This window comes from Neomonachus schauinslandi, chromosome 10 (assembly GCF_002201575.2).
Source record: "Neomonachus schauinslandi chromosome 10, ASM220157v2, whole genome shotgun sequence".
Lineage (NCBI taxonomy): Eukaryota > Metazoa > Chordata > Mammalia > Carnivora > Phocidae > Neomonachus > Neomonachus schauinslandi.
In genome coordinates this window covers 88,233,795-88,248,335 of record NC_058412.1, presented here as the reverse complement: position 1 = coordinate 88,248,335, position 14,541 = coordinate 88,233,795, and positions in this window count along the sequence as shown.

Sequence of the window (14,541 nt, the reverse complement as noted above, 5' to 3'; positions counted from 1 at the left end):
AGGACAGGACATGGAAGAAGGAGTCTGGAGTTTCCATGTCCTTTCTGGGCGTGCCACCCTCCTAGCACCTCCATGTGTTAACTAAACCAGAATCAGGGCACCTGGCTGGCCCTGCCCTGCTGGTAGAGCATGTGACTCTTAATCTCGGGGTTGTAAATTCCAGCCCCACATTGCGTGTAGAGATTACTTAAAAATAAAATCTTAGAACAAAAACCAGAAGCTCTCAAAACCCCTACTTGGGATTTTTATAGAGGCTTTATTATGTGGGCTTGATTAAGTCATTGACTGTTGGTGATTAGGTCAATCTCCAGCCCCTCTCCCCTCCCAGAGGTCAGGGTTAGGGGAGGCTGAGAGTTCCAACCTGCTTTTTTTTTTTTTTAAAGATTTATTTATTTATTTTAGAGAGTGCAGAGGTGGTGGGGGGAGGCAGAGGGAGAGAATCTTCAAGCAGACTCCCCACTGAGCGTGGAGCCTGACTCGGGACTTGATCTCACAACCCATGAGATCGTGACCTGAGGTGAAACCAAGAGTCAGACACAACTGACTGAGCCACCCAGGCGCCCCTAAAAGTTCCAACCTTCTGATTACACAGTCGGTTCCCCTTGACAACTGTCCCCCACCCTTTGGTCACCTAGGGGCTCTCCATAAATCACCTCATTAACGTAAATTCAGATGTAGTTGAATGAGCTGTGGTTGAACGGAACCTGGGACAAAAGACCCAAGTATTAAAACAAAAGATGCTCCCATTACTCTTAATGCTTAGGAAATCCCAAGGGTTTGGGGAGCTGTGAGCCAGGAGCAGGAATGAAAGCCAAATCTGTTTCCTGTTACAAATCACATGCACAGTCCTGGAAAGAGAGGCTTTAGGGTGAATGGTACTCTGACAGCATCTTCAGTATTATGAGGATTGTGAGACCCTGGCCTTGCCTGTGTTACTGCAGAGGCCAGAGCTCAGACATGTGGGCACAAGTTACAGGGAGTATTTTCAGGTTTCTGTGTAACAAGGAAAGATGTCCTAGAAGACAAGGTCTTAGTTGTGTGCATCCCTGCCCTGTCAGCACTCAAGGGTGCTCAAGAAGAGATTCCTACCCAGATAGGAGGTCAGGATCAGGCACCTGCAAGGCCTCTTCACACTCCAGATCTTTGGATTCGCCTTGAAAATGATCTTAAACATAATGACCAGGTAAGCATACTTGCATGTAATGTCCCTGAATTTTGAGTTGAAATAATGACGGTGGCCTTTGTTGTGGAGTGCTTTCTATGCATCAAGCACGGGTGATTGCATCTTTGTGGCAGCCCATGGAGCAGGTACTGATCGAGTATTTAGAAAAGTAGTTATACAGTCAAGAGAAATTAAACCTAACTCTAGACCTAAATGCCCCTTTATCTAATTTTGACATTTTGACATTTGATTCCTACTTTTCTGTGTTACTGATTGGTGGAAAAAGGTTTCCGCTTAAGAGCTTAAGTGCAGCTCTGTAAATCTGCATGTCTGCCTCCGGATTTACATAGTGCAGAGCAGACATCCCCCTATATGGCCTCCTGCCTCTCAAGGTCAGAAGAGCGCCAGAGCTGCGTTTTATGGTGTGGAACACAGGGCAGTGGGATGGCTCCAAACAGCTTCCAAGGTGCTCAAAAAACCAGCTTCGTGGTTTCCCAGATCTATCTGGAGATCAGCTAAGGATCAGATGGTTTTGCAAGTAAAAATGCCAAAGTTCAGGGGGCTACAGGGCTTGTCCTAAAGCAACAAGGAGAAGTGGGAATGTAACCCAGGGCTTTCAGCTTGCTGGGGATGAAGAGGTTTTAAGGACTCTCCATACACTGGAACATTATTTGCCAGTAAAAGTGAATAAAGTACTGACATCTGCTGCATCATGGCTGAACCTTGAAAACATTAGGCTAGTTAGTGAAAGAAGCCAGACACAGAGATCCTATATTACATGATTCTGTTCATATACAGTGTCCAGAACAGGCAACTCGATAGTACAGCAAGCAGATTGGTGGTTGCCCGGAGCTGGGGTGAGGGGGAGAGAATCAGGAGTACATGCTGAGTGGTCTGGGCATAGGGTTTTGGGGGGATGGTAGGAAGGTTCTAAACTTAGATTATCTTGGTGGGTGTGCTTGTCTGCAGATATACTAAAGACCATTGAATCATGCACTTTTAAATGGGTAACTTTATGGTGTATAAATTATATCTTAATACAGCAATTTAAGAAATGAGGACTGGAGGGGTGCCTGGGTGGTCAGTTGTTAAGCGTCTGCCTTCGGTTCAGGTCATGATCCCAGCGTCCTGGGATCGAGCCCTGCGTCAGGCTCTCTGCTCAGCGGGAAGCCTGCTTCTCCCTCTCCCACTCACCCTCCTTGTGTTCCCTTTCTTGCTGTGTCTCTCTCTGTCAAATAAATAAATAAAATCCTTTAAAAAAAATGAGGACTGGCGAGCGCCTGGGTGGCTCAGTCATTAAGCATCTGCCTTCGGCTCAGGTCATGATCCCAGGGTCCTGGGATCGAGCCCTGCGTCAGGCTCCCTGCTCCTCGGGAAGCCTGCTTCTTCCTCTCCCACTCCCCCTGCTTGTGTTCCCTCTCTCGCTGTGTCTCTCTCTGTCAAATAAACAAATTAAATCTTAAAAAAAAAAAAAAAGAGGACTGGAGAGGCAGCTGGGTGGCTCAGTCAGTTGAGCATCCAACTCGTAATTTTAGCTAAGGTCATGGTCTCAGGGTTGTGAGACTGAGCCCTGCATCGGGCTCCATGCTGGGTGTGTAATCTGGGTTTCTCTCTTTCCCTCTCTTTCCCTCTGCCCCTCCACACCCCTCTCTCCCCCTCTCTCAAAAAAAAAAAAAAAAAAAAATAAGTAAGTAAAAAAAATAAATAAAAAATGAGGACGGGAACTCCAAAAGGGCAAAAGCCTAAAAGAGCAGGTTTCCCTTAAGTGGGTATAACTGACATGTAACATTATGTGAGTTTCCGGTGTGCAACATAATGATTTCGTATTTGTACACATTGCAAAATGATCACCACACTAAGTCTAGTTATGATCTGTCACCATACTTAGTTAGAAATATTTTTTCTTAAACATTTTTTTCTTGTGATGAGGACTTTTAAGATTTATTCTCTCAGCAACTTTCAAATAAACAATACAGTATTATTAACTATAGTCACCATGTTGTACATGACATCTCCAGGACTTGATTATTTTGTAATTTTTTTTTTTAAAGATTTTATTTATTTATTCATGAGATACACAGAGAGAGAGAGGCAGAGGGAGAAGCAGGCTCCCAAGGAGCAGGGAGCCCGACGCGGGACTCGATCCCAGGACCCTGGGATCATGACCTGAGCCGAAGGCAGACGCTTAACCATCTGAGCCACCCAGGCACCCTATTTTGTAATTTTTTGACCATCCTCTTCCATTTTGCCCACCCCCTGCCCCCTGCCTCTGACAACCACCTATCTGTTCTCTGTATCTGTGAGCTTGGGCTTATTTGTTTCGTTTGTTTGTTCTGTTTTTTTTAGATCCTACATATAAGTGAGATCATATGGTCTTTCTCTGTCTGACTTACTTCACTTGGCATAATGCCCTCAAGGTCCATCCACATTGTCACAATGGTAAGAGTCCATTCTTTTTATGGCTGAATAGTAATCTATTATAAGGTATACACACAGACACAGACACCACACACACCACATCTTCTTTATCCATTCCTCCATTGATGAACACTTAGGTTGTTGCCATATCTTGCCTATTGTAAATAATGCTGCAGTAAATACGGAGGTGTATATATCTTTTTGAGTTAATGTCTCTGTTTATTCAGTAAATACCCAGAAGTAGAATTGCTGGATCATCTGGTAGTTCTATTTTTAACTTTTTGAGGAACCCCATACTGTTTTCCACATTGGCTGCACCAGTTTGCATTCCTACCAAGAGTGCACAAGAGTTCCTTTTTCTCCACATTCTCTCCTAAACTCATTATTTCTTCTCTTTTTGATAATAGCCATTCTGAGAGGTGTGAGGTGATATCTCATTGTAGTTTTGATTTGCATTTTCCTGATGATGAGTGATATTGAGCACCTTTTTATGTGTCTGTTGGCCATCTATATGTCTTTGGGAAACTGTTAATGCAGATCCTCTGCGTATTTTTTAATTGGATTATTTGTCTTTTGTTTGCTATTGAGTTGTATGATTTCTTTATATATTTTGGATATTAACCCCTTATCAGATATGATTTGCAAATATTTTTGCCCATTCAGTAGGTTGCCTTTTTGTGTTGTTGATGATTTCCTTTGCTGTGCAAAAGCTTTTGAAAGACCTGTACACAGAAAACTATAAGACACTGATGAAAGAAATCGAAGAAAACACAAATAAATGGAAAGATATTCCATGTTTATGGATTAGAAGAATTAATATTGTTAAAATGTCCATACTATCCAGATCAATGTACAGATTCAATGCAATGCCTATCAGAATTCCTCACAGAAAAAAAAAAATCCTAATTCGTATGGAAACACAAAAGATCCCAAACAACCAAAGCAATCTTGGGAAAGAAGAAGAAAGAGAACAAAGCCCTGATTTCAAACTGTATTACAAAGCTGTAGTAATCAAAACAGTGTGGTGATGTAGTATGAAGTGGTGGGGTTCGGAGCCAACAGCCAAGAAAGAATTCTTGAGTCATCTTCGCTGCAGAAAGATGGTTTTATTGAAGCCAAGGACAGGACCCATGGGCAGAAAGGGCTGCACTGGGGTCATGAGGAGTGGCTGATTATATACTTTCAAGTTGGGAGGGGTTAGGGATAGCACAAGCCTTCAAGGTATTTTGGAAACAAGGTTTCCAGGATCCTGCGGGGGCTAGCTATTGTTAGGAAAAGGTCATTTATTATTGTTTAGTAAACCCTCAGTCATGCGACCCTTCAGATGGTATCAGTGGGCCATATACTTGGAGGATGATGGCTAACATGTATGGTGGTGGTGGTGGGAGGGGCAGTTAGAGATAAAGGAGGTTTCCAAAGGAATTTATATGTTAAAGTAGACTTAAAGGATCCTGGGGGGGGTCAGGCTAAGATTGCCTTTTGCCCTGAGCATCAACATCAAGGCAGCTGAGCTCCCAGAGGAAGGTCACTCTACCTGTTTCAGGGATTTGTCAGTGGGCTGTAAGTAGGAAGGAAATTTAATTCTTTTGCCTTTATTTCCCACATGATATGGTACTGACACAAAAACAAACACAAAGATCAATGGTACAGGATAGAGAGCCCAGAAATAAACCCACAATTATATGGTCAATTAATCTATGACAAAGGAGATGAATATTCAGTGGAGAAAGGACAGTCTTTTCAATACATGGTATTGGGAAAACTGGACAGCCACATACAAAAGAATGAAAGTGGACCACTTTCTTTCACCATACACAAAAATTAACTCAAAGTGGGTTAAAGACTTGAACAGAAGCCCTGAGACTATAAAACTCCCAGAAGAAAACTAGGTGGTCAGCTCCTTGGCATTAGCCTTGGCCATGATCTTTTGGATCTGATTCCAAAAGCAAGGCAACAAAAGCAAAATAAACAAGTGGAGCTACATAAACTAAAAGGCTTCTGCAGAGCAAAGGGAATCAAAATGGAAAGACAACCCTTAGACTTTTTCCATTCTCATCATGGACACCCCTTGAACTTGTGGGCTAAGAGAAAATCCCCTCCCTGGGGAGGAGTCAAGTCTGCTCCTTCCTGTTGAACCCCTGGGTCCTGCAAGTTCTGGGCTCCTGGGGAAGAGCTCTCACCTGCCTACTGAATAATGAAAGGTTGGCTGAAAGAAAGCAGAATTGAAAACCTCTGAGAATAGGGACATTGACCTTCCCTCCCCACCCTCCAATTTCCTCATGGACCCAATAACCCTCTTGTTTACTCAATGGGAGTGCCTGGCCAGGACTCCACCCAAGCCAAACAGTGAGGTTAAACTGTCAGCAAAGCAAATAGGTTTAATGCAAGAAGACTTCCTTCACTTCCCTCTTGCATGGAGTCTTCACAGTTGGCTCAAAGCTTCAGCTGAAATTCCTCTGCACAAAATGAATCTTAGAAAGAATTTGGTGCTGCTTCCTACAGGCCTGGATTTGCAAAAGGCTGCACCGTGTTTGGAACTGAAGATCGTTTGGGCTTTTACTTCTGACCTACTGAATTTCTTTAAGAATATTTTTGTTGAGGTATTTTCATATCGTAGGATGTACAGATCTTAATTATACAGTTCAAACAATTTTGGCAAATACACTCATGGGGCCCATACCCCTATTCTGTCAGCCCAGAAAGTCCTGAGACAAGCCACCCACCCTTGGCCCCTGGAGACCACGGTTCTGATTTCCATCACAGCACAGTACTTTTGCCAGTTCCAGAACTTCATATAAATGGAATCCTACAGTATGTGCTCTTTTGTGTCTGGCTTTCGGCTCAAGATGTTTGTGAGATTCACCCATATCAATGTGTGGATCAGCAGTTTATTCCTTTTTATTGTTGAGTAGGAGTCCATTATTTCCGTATTCTCCACTTTGTTTTCTCCTCTTCCTGTTGACAGTCACCTGCGCTGTTTCCAGTTTGGGACTTTAATGATAAGACTTCTGTGAACATTCTTGCACAAGTTGTTTTGTGGACATGTTTCTATTTCTCTTGGATGAATACAAGTGTACCTCATTTTATTGTGCTTTGCTTTATTGCACTTCACAAATAATTTTTTTTTTTTAATTGAAGGTTTGTGACAACCCTGCATCAAGCTAATCTGTTGGTACCATTTTTCCAACAGCATTTGCTCACTTTGTGTCTCTATGTCACATTTTGGTAATTCTTGGAATAATTCAAACTTTTTTCATTATTATTAAATTTGTTATGGTGATCTGTGATCAGTGATTCTGACTCACTGACAGCTCCGATGATGGCTCTGATTTTTAAATTAAGGTACATACATTTTTTAGATATAATACTATTGCACACTTAATGTACTACAGTATAGTGTAAGCATAACTTTTTTTAAAAAGATTTATTTATTTAAGAGAGAGAGCATGCACTTGAGTCGGATGCTTAACTGACTGTGCCACCCTACTGTAAGCATAACTTTTTTTTTAAGATTTTATTTATTTGAGAGAGAGAGAGCACGAGCAGGGGGAGGGGCAGACGGAGAAGCAGACTCCCCACTGAGCAGGGAGCCCGATGTGGAGCTCGATCCCAGGACCCCGGGATCATGACCTGAGCCGAAGGCAGACACTTAACCCACTGAGCCACACAGGCACCCAAGCATAACTTTTATATACACTGGGAAACCAAACAATTCATTTGACTTGCTTTATTGCGGTATTCACTTTATTATGGTCTGGAACCAAACCTACAATATCTTTGAGGTATGCCTGAACCTACAAGTGGAATAGCTGGGACATATGGTAAGTGTATGTTTAACTATTTTATAAGAACCTGCCAAACCATTTTCCAGTGTGAATTACCACTTATATTCCCACTAGCAGTGCTCCACATCCTCACCCACATTTGGTACTTTCATGGGTCATTTTAATGCTAACCATTCTAACAGGTGAGTTCGGGTACCCCGCTGTGGTTTGACCATGCATTTCCTTGATGTGATGTAATGAATTTTAAAGAAGCTTCAAGAGTGCTCGCTTAGGCAGCACATATACTAAAGAAGCTTCAAGAGTCGTGCCTGGGCCAGCCACCTCTCCCACCCCCAGTCCACCTTAGCTGCCATGCTGCACACAGATCCGCTGGAACTACTTTATTCAGTGTACACTCGTGGAGCCCACACTTGTGAGGCAGTGCTGGGGACGTACTCCAGGTCAGGGGAAGCAGCCTCTTTCTGTTAAGGGCAGATAGTAAATACTTTAGGCTCTGCAGGCATGTGGTCTCTGTCCCATTTGCTCAGCTCTGCTGTGGAAGTGTGAAAGTAGCCTTAGACGAAATGTAAAAGAATGACTGCAGCTGTGTTCCCACCAAACTTGATTTACAGATGCTGAAATTTGAATTTCATAATTTTTGTATATCAAGAATTACTATTCTTTTGATTTTTTTTTTCAATCATTTAAAAATGTAAAAGGCAGGGGCGCCTGGGTGGCACAGTCGTTAAGCGTCTGTCTTTGGCTCAGGTTGTGGTCCTGGGGTCCTGGGATTGAGCCCCGCATCCGGCTTCCCGCTCAGAAGGAAGCCTGCTTCTCCCTCTCCCACTCCCCCTGCTTGTGTTCCCTCTCTCACTGTGTCTCTCTCTGTCAAATAAAGAAATTTTAAAAATCTTTAAAAAAAATAAAAATGTAAAAGATATTCCAAGCTTGAGGGCCATGTAAGGGCTGAGGACTGCAGTTTGCTGCCCCTGCCCTAGATAAGCAGAGGCAGCCGATTCAGATGTAGCCCTAAGCCAGGCAGGAGCTTCACTGAGGGCCAGGTACCCATGCGGGTAGAGTGGCGACATCCCACTCCTCCAGAAAGGGACTCCATGAGGGTGAGGGGCTGGGTTGCCTCCCGCTCAGGGAAAGGCTGCAAGGGGCCGTGGAGCAAGAACCCGAATGGGAAGGCCTGTAAAGCCTGGCTGTGTGTCCTTCCCAGCCCCTCACAGCAACACAGGCAGCCCCAAGCTCCACAGTTCTGGGGCTCCTCCCCACCCTCACCTCACTCTGACACTCCCGCTCCTTCCTGATTCCTTTGGAATCAGACACATCAGAATGCCCGCCCACGGCAGTCAGGTGCCCCCCCCATCACCGCCTGCACATCAGGTCCCCCTCTAGGCCAGCCCCATACCTGCCCAGAGGCCTGCCAGGGAGTGGCTGAGACTCGCTTAGGAAGCTTACCCAGTTGGCGTTGGGGTTTGTAAGAGCAGTACTGGGCTCAGCCTTCTGCTGAGGGAGTGTCCAATTCTGCAGTCTGTGTAGGACAGTTCTGGAGAGTGTCTGCGAGGAAAGGGAACCCATTAGGAAACTATAGCAGGAATCCCAGCAGGAGGACTTAAAGAGCAACTGAGGATGGGTGAAAGGAGTCTAGACCTACAGAGAACAAAGCGGCTAGAGGCCCCAGGCTTCTTCTTGGAGGACCAGTTCCTGAGACAGTCCTTGGGAGCTTGGGAGAGAAGATGCCCACCAGCCCTTTGTGGTGTTGGCACCTGATCTGGAAGTAGGCAGAAAGCCACTGGCCTAAAAAAGGATCTGGAGCCCGGTTGGCTGTGGAGGGAGGAAATAGGATAAGCTGGTGAGGAGACGGTGGAAGGCCAGGGGTTGCACAGTGTGAAGCCCCCAGGCTCTGCCCCAGGTCTGTGGTGTCCACCACGCCCACAGATGTTCCCCACAAGGGGCTGGCTCCTGGTGTGCACACAGTGAACTTTTACACTTGTTCACGCCATACTGCAATAGTTTTCCCAGACCCCCCAGACTCACGTCATCCCCAGTGGTATCCACCCCTCAAATTCAAACACCATTCTTAGGGCTGATGTCCTAGAGGTTTGCCTGTCCTAGAGCATCATGTAAATGGAATCCTACAGGATGTGCTCTAGTTCCAATGCTCTCACCCAGCATTATTCGCCCCCGTTCCTGGCTGTGGCTGATCATTCTCACCACTGCAGACTATTCAGCTGTGGGAATATGCACAATGTATTTATCCACTCCAGTGTTAATGGACATTTGCATGGTTTCCAGTTTGGACAGTTTTGAATAAGGCTGTTACAAACATTTTTGTGTATGCCTTTTGGTTGGCATAAGCATTCATTTCTGTTGGGTATTTTCTTTGGACTAGAATAGCTGGTTCCAAGGCAGGTATTTGTTTAACTTTCAGGAATACTACCAGGACACCTGGCTGGCTCAGTCGGAAGAGCACTGTGACTCTTGATCTCGGGGTCATGAGTTCAAGCCCCACATTGGGTGTAGAGATTACATAAATAAATAAAATTTTTAAAAAAAGGAATACTACCAGTTTTTCAAAGTACCAATCTATAAGTGTTCTTGTTGATATAGAAACTACAGAGGCCAAGATGAGATCAGGATCAGTGAGAGCAGGGCTGAAGCCAGGGACTTGTTATGGCCTTGAGGAACACCAGCAGTGATGTTAATATGTGTGGACCTGAGTTGCTGGTAAGAGTGAGCAAGGGGTCCTTAAGCCCAGGGTCTGCAGGTAGGAACCAGGTGACCCTGCTTTGGGGAGGAGGAGGCGCAAGAGCAGAGGGGTGCTGAGACAGTCTCATGGGATGGAGGGAAGGAGAGATGCCAGCAGGAGTATGGACCACAAGTCCAGACTTCATCCTCAGATCTACACACTGAAAAATTCAGCTAATTCATTCAACCAGGGGTAAGGAGATGGCAGGAAACGGTCATGTAGCAAGTTGCAGGGGATGCCAATTAAGAAACAATGTGACAGGGGTGCCCGGGTGGCTCAATTGGTTAAGGGTCTGACTCTTGATTTCAGCTCAGGTCTTGATCTCAGGGTCATGAGTTCAAGCCCTGTGTTGGGCTCCACGTGGAACCTACTTGAAAGAAAGAAAGAAGAAGGAAGGAAGGAAGGAAGGAAGGAGAAAGAAAAGAAAAAAAGAATTTGATGTATTTATGGTGTGGCATTCCTGGTCCCCCAAAAGGCACTGGTTGTCCCTAACAGCCCCAGGTAAGCTCACTCAGAGTCACAGCACAGCCTGAAAATTCCAAGTCAGAAGAGATAGCTGGATATACTGCTTCCATCCCGACCAGCCACCTTGAGGAACTGCTGTTCTCCCCTCCCTGCTCAGGACAGTGGCAGGGAGTGTGGGAAATTGTGATTCTTCAAAACCCCCTTTCTAGTAATTTCTATCATTAAAAACTGAGCTGCGCTTATGCCAGAAGGCCTTGCCTCCTAAGGTGAGCTCCCAGAACGTGGGGGTCTGTTTGAAATGCAGACTGCAGCCATACCCCACACTTGCTGAATCAGAACCTGCCTTCTTTTTTTTTTTCGAGGCTTGAACTTAAACCCTGAGATCAAGACCTGAGCTGATATCAAGAGTCAGCTGCTTAACTGAGCCACCCAAGCGCCGCCAGAATCTGCCTTCTGACATTCTTGTGTACCTTCCAGGAAGCGCCACTTGAGGGGCCTGCTGTAACTGTAACCCAGGTGAAGCGGGTCTCCTGGGAGTGTGCGTCAGATCTCCTGTGGAGATCTGACTCAAGGAGCCTTAACGAACGAATAATGGAGCCATTTACCCTTGTCCTCTTAGGGGACTTTTACACAGCTCCTCGCACAGAAAGCATCCTAAAATTCCCCTTTGGCTGGACCCCCGTCTCCTTCCAGCCCTTCTTGGTGTCTTGTGTGGGTGTGGAGCAGATGCGCGGCCTGAGCTGTGCACGGCAGGTGTTAGGAGTGCCAGCGACTTTGGGAAGCTCCCGAGACTGGGGAGCAGGGGCAGCAGACCGGGGCTTCCCTGTGCAGCCTGAGGGGTGCCGGCCTGGCTCAGCCTCACCTCGAGTCTGGCTCTTCCCCGGCCTCCCCTGGGCGGCACATGGGTTCAAGACACTTGTTTTCCAGGGTGACTTCCACAGGTGGCTCTCATCCCTCATTTTGCATTAATTCAGGCTGTGCTGAGACAGTCTTCTCACTGTGAGCTTAACATACGCTCTGCGGAGACAGGCAGTACAACAACCACGCCTGCCTGAGGAATCTTCCTTTCCATGTCAGGAGGTCTGTGCTGAGGGACAGAAGTGATACTGAGGACCCTGATCCTCTAAGGGCTGGTTTCCTTCTGATGGGTCTGACCCTGAATGAGCAGGAGTTGAGGGGTGCAGGTGTGCACATCAGACTTGCTCTCCTCATGCCTGGCCCTCTTACCCTGGTCCCCCAGGTTACTCCAGTGTAGCAGAAAGCCCATCTCATACTCAATTCCAGGCTAATCCTAAAAACTGCAAGGGTTTGTCCAGTTCAACCCCATTAAAGTTGGGGAATGTTGGGCGCCTGGGTGGCTCAGATGGTTAAGCTTCTGCCTTCGGCTCAGGTCATGATCCCAGGGTCCTGGAATCGAGTCCCGCATTGGGCTCCCTGCTCAGCAGGGAGCCTGCTTCTCCCTCTGCCTCTCTCTATCTCTTATGAATAAATAAATAAAATCTTTAAAAAAAAAAAGTTGGGGAATGTTTCTGGTTGGAGGACGGCAGGGCAATGATCCTGGAGTGTAACCAGTTTCCTCTCATTAGCATGTTCACCACCCTGTCCCTCACCAACCCCTGTCTGTGCCACCTTCCCTTCCAGGGGGAGGGGCCCCTGAGTAAGGGGGACCTCCTAAACTGACTCTTGCTGGCCTTAGACCCTATCTCACAATCACTTAAGAAGTAGCAGACCTTAGGACTGGAGAGCTACACATAGAAGAATGAAATTCTTTTCTTACACCACACACACAACTAAATTTAAAATGGATTAAAGACCAGAGCACCTGGGTGGCTCAGTCGGTTGAACATCTAATTCTTTTTTTTTTTTTTTTAAGATTTTATTTAGTTATTTGAGAGAGACAGAGATAGTGACAGAGAGCACGAGCGGGGAAGAGAGGAAGAAGCAGGGTCCCCGCTGAGCAGGGAGCCTGATGCGGGACTCAATCCCAGGACCCTGGGATCATGACCTGAGCCGAAGGCAGACGCTTAACGGCTGAGCCACCCAGGCACCCTGAATATCCAATTCTTGATCTCAGCTTCGGTCTTGATCTCAGGGTTGTGAGTTCAAACCCTGTGTTGGGCTCTATGCTGGACAAGAAGCCTACTTAAAAAAAAAAAAACAACCATGAAAACAAACCCAAAACTGGATTAAAGACCTAAATGTGAGGCCTGAAACCAGATAAAAAGCTTCTGCAGAGTAAAAGAAACAATCAAAACTAAAAAGCAGCCTACAGAATGGGAGAAGATATTTGCAAATGACATGTCTGATAAAGAGTCAGTATCCAAAATCTATAAAGAACTGATACAACCCAACACCCCAAAAACAAATAATCCAATTAAAAAATGATCAGATAACATGAACAAACATTTCTCCAGAGAAGATATACAGATGGCCAACAGACAGATAAAAAGATGGTCAACATCACTGATCATCAGGAAAATGCAAATCAAAATCACAATGATATCACCTTACACCAGTCAGAATGGCTGAAGTCAAGAACACAAGAAACAACAGGTTAAAAAAAGAATGGGTATTGATGAGGATGTGGAGAAAGGGGAACCCTCTTGCATTGGTGGGAATGCAAACTGGTATAGCCACTCTGGAAAACGGTATGGAGGTTCCTCAAAAGATTAAAAATAGAACTACCATATGCTCTAGTAATTCCTCTGAGTATTTACCCAAAGAGTACAAAAACAGTAATTCGAAAAGATTTATGCATCCTTAGGTTTACTGCAGCATTATTTACAACAGAATTTATGGAAGCAACCCAAGTGTCCATCGACTGATGAATGGAAAAAGAAGATGTGATAATATACACACACACACATATACATACAATGGAATACTATTCAGCCACAAAAAGAATGAAATTTTGCCATTTTGCAACAACATGGATGGATCTAGAAAGTCTAATGCTAAGTGAAATAAGACAAAGACAAATACCATATGATTTCACTCATATGTGGAATTTATTAAACAAAAAACTCTTAAATACAGAAAACAAACGTGGTTGCCCATAGGGGAGGTGGGAGGGAGGATGGGTGGAACAGGTGAAGGAAATGAAGAGTACACTTATGGTGAACACTGTGTAATGTATAGAATTGTTGAATCACTGTATTGTACACCTGAAACTAATATAGCACTGTATGTTAAAAACATTAAAAAGTATCAGACCTTAGGCCCAGCTGAGCATGTGACAGTGTCTGAGTTGACCACTCCTGAAAGCCCTAGCACCTCTAGCACACACAGGGGTACTCCAGCAGTGCATTAATGGCATTCCTACTAGGACAGGGCTCTGGGTGCTGGGTTAGAAATGCTGCCTGGAGTGGAGATCCCCACATTTGCACATACACACAAAATACCTTAAAAGTTAGACGGTTGGAATCTGGATCTGGAGCTTGGGGAAAGTGCTTTTAACAAGCCCCTACAGGGAGGTCTCATCAGCAAGTTTGGGAAACTGCTTTAGCTGTTATCTGTACCTCTATAAGCTGGGGCTTAGGTGTCTTTACTATATTACCATGATATTTGTAGTATACTATATTATATTCACATAAGTGATGTGTCCTTCTCAGTGCATTGAATCAGAAAACATATAGTATCCTTTAGTCCCTTTAACTGGTAATGCTAGGTTGGATCACTTCATGAAGTTTTTTCCACTGTAAAGTGCCTCCTCTTTTTTTGTAACTATTAAGGTAACTGTGGGGTGATACTTATAGCCTTCGTCTGATAGTTCTAGCATCCACTCCTACATTTATTTGGTATTCTGTAGAGAAGAGCTTCCTTTCTCCCCACCCCCATTTTATTTCCTTTTCATATACTCTGGCTCACAGATTTTTTTTTTTTAAAGATTTTATTTATTTATCTGAGAGAGAGACAGAGCACAAGTAGGGGGAGCTGGAGAGGCAGAGGGAAAAGCAGACTCCCCACTGAGCAGGGAG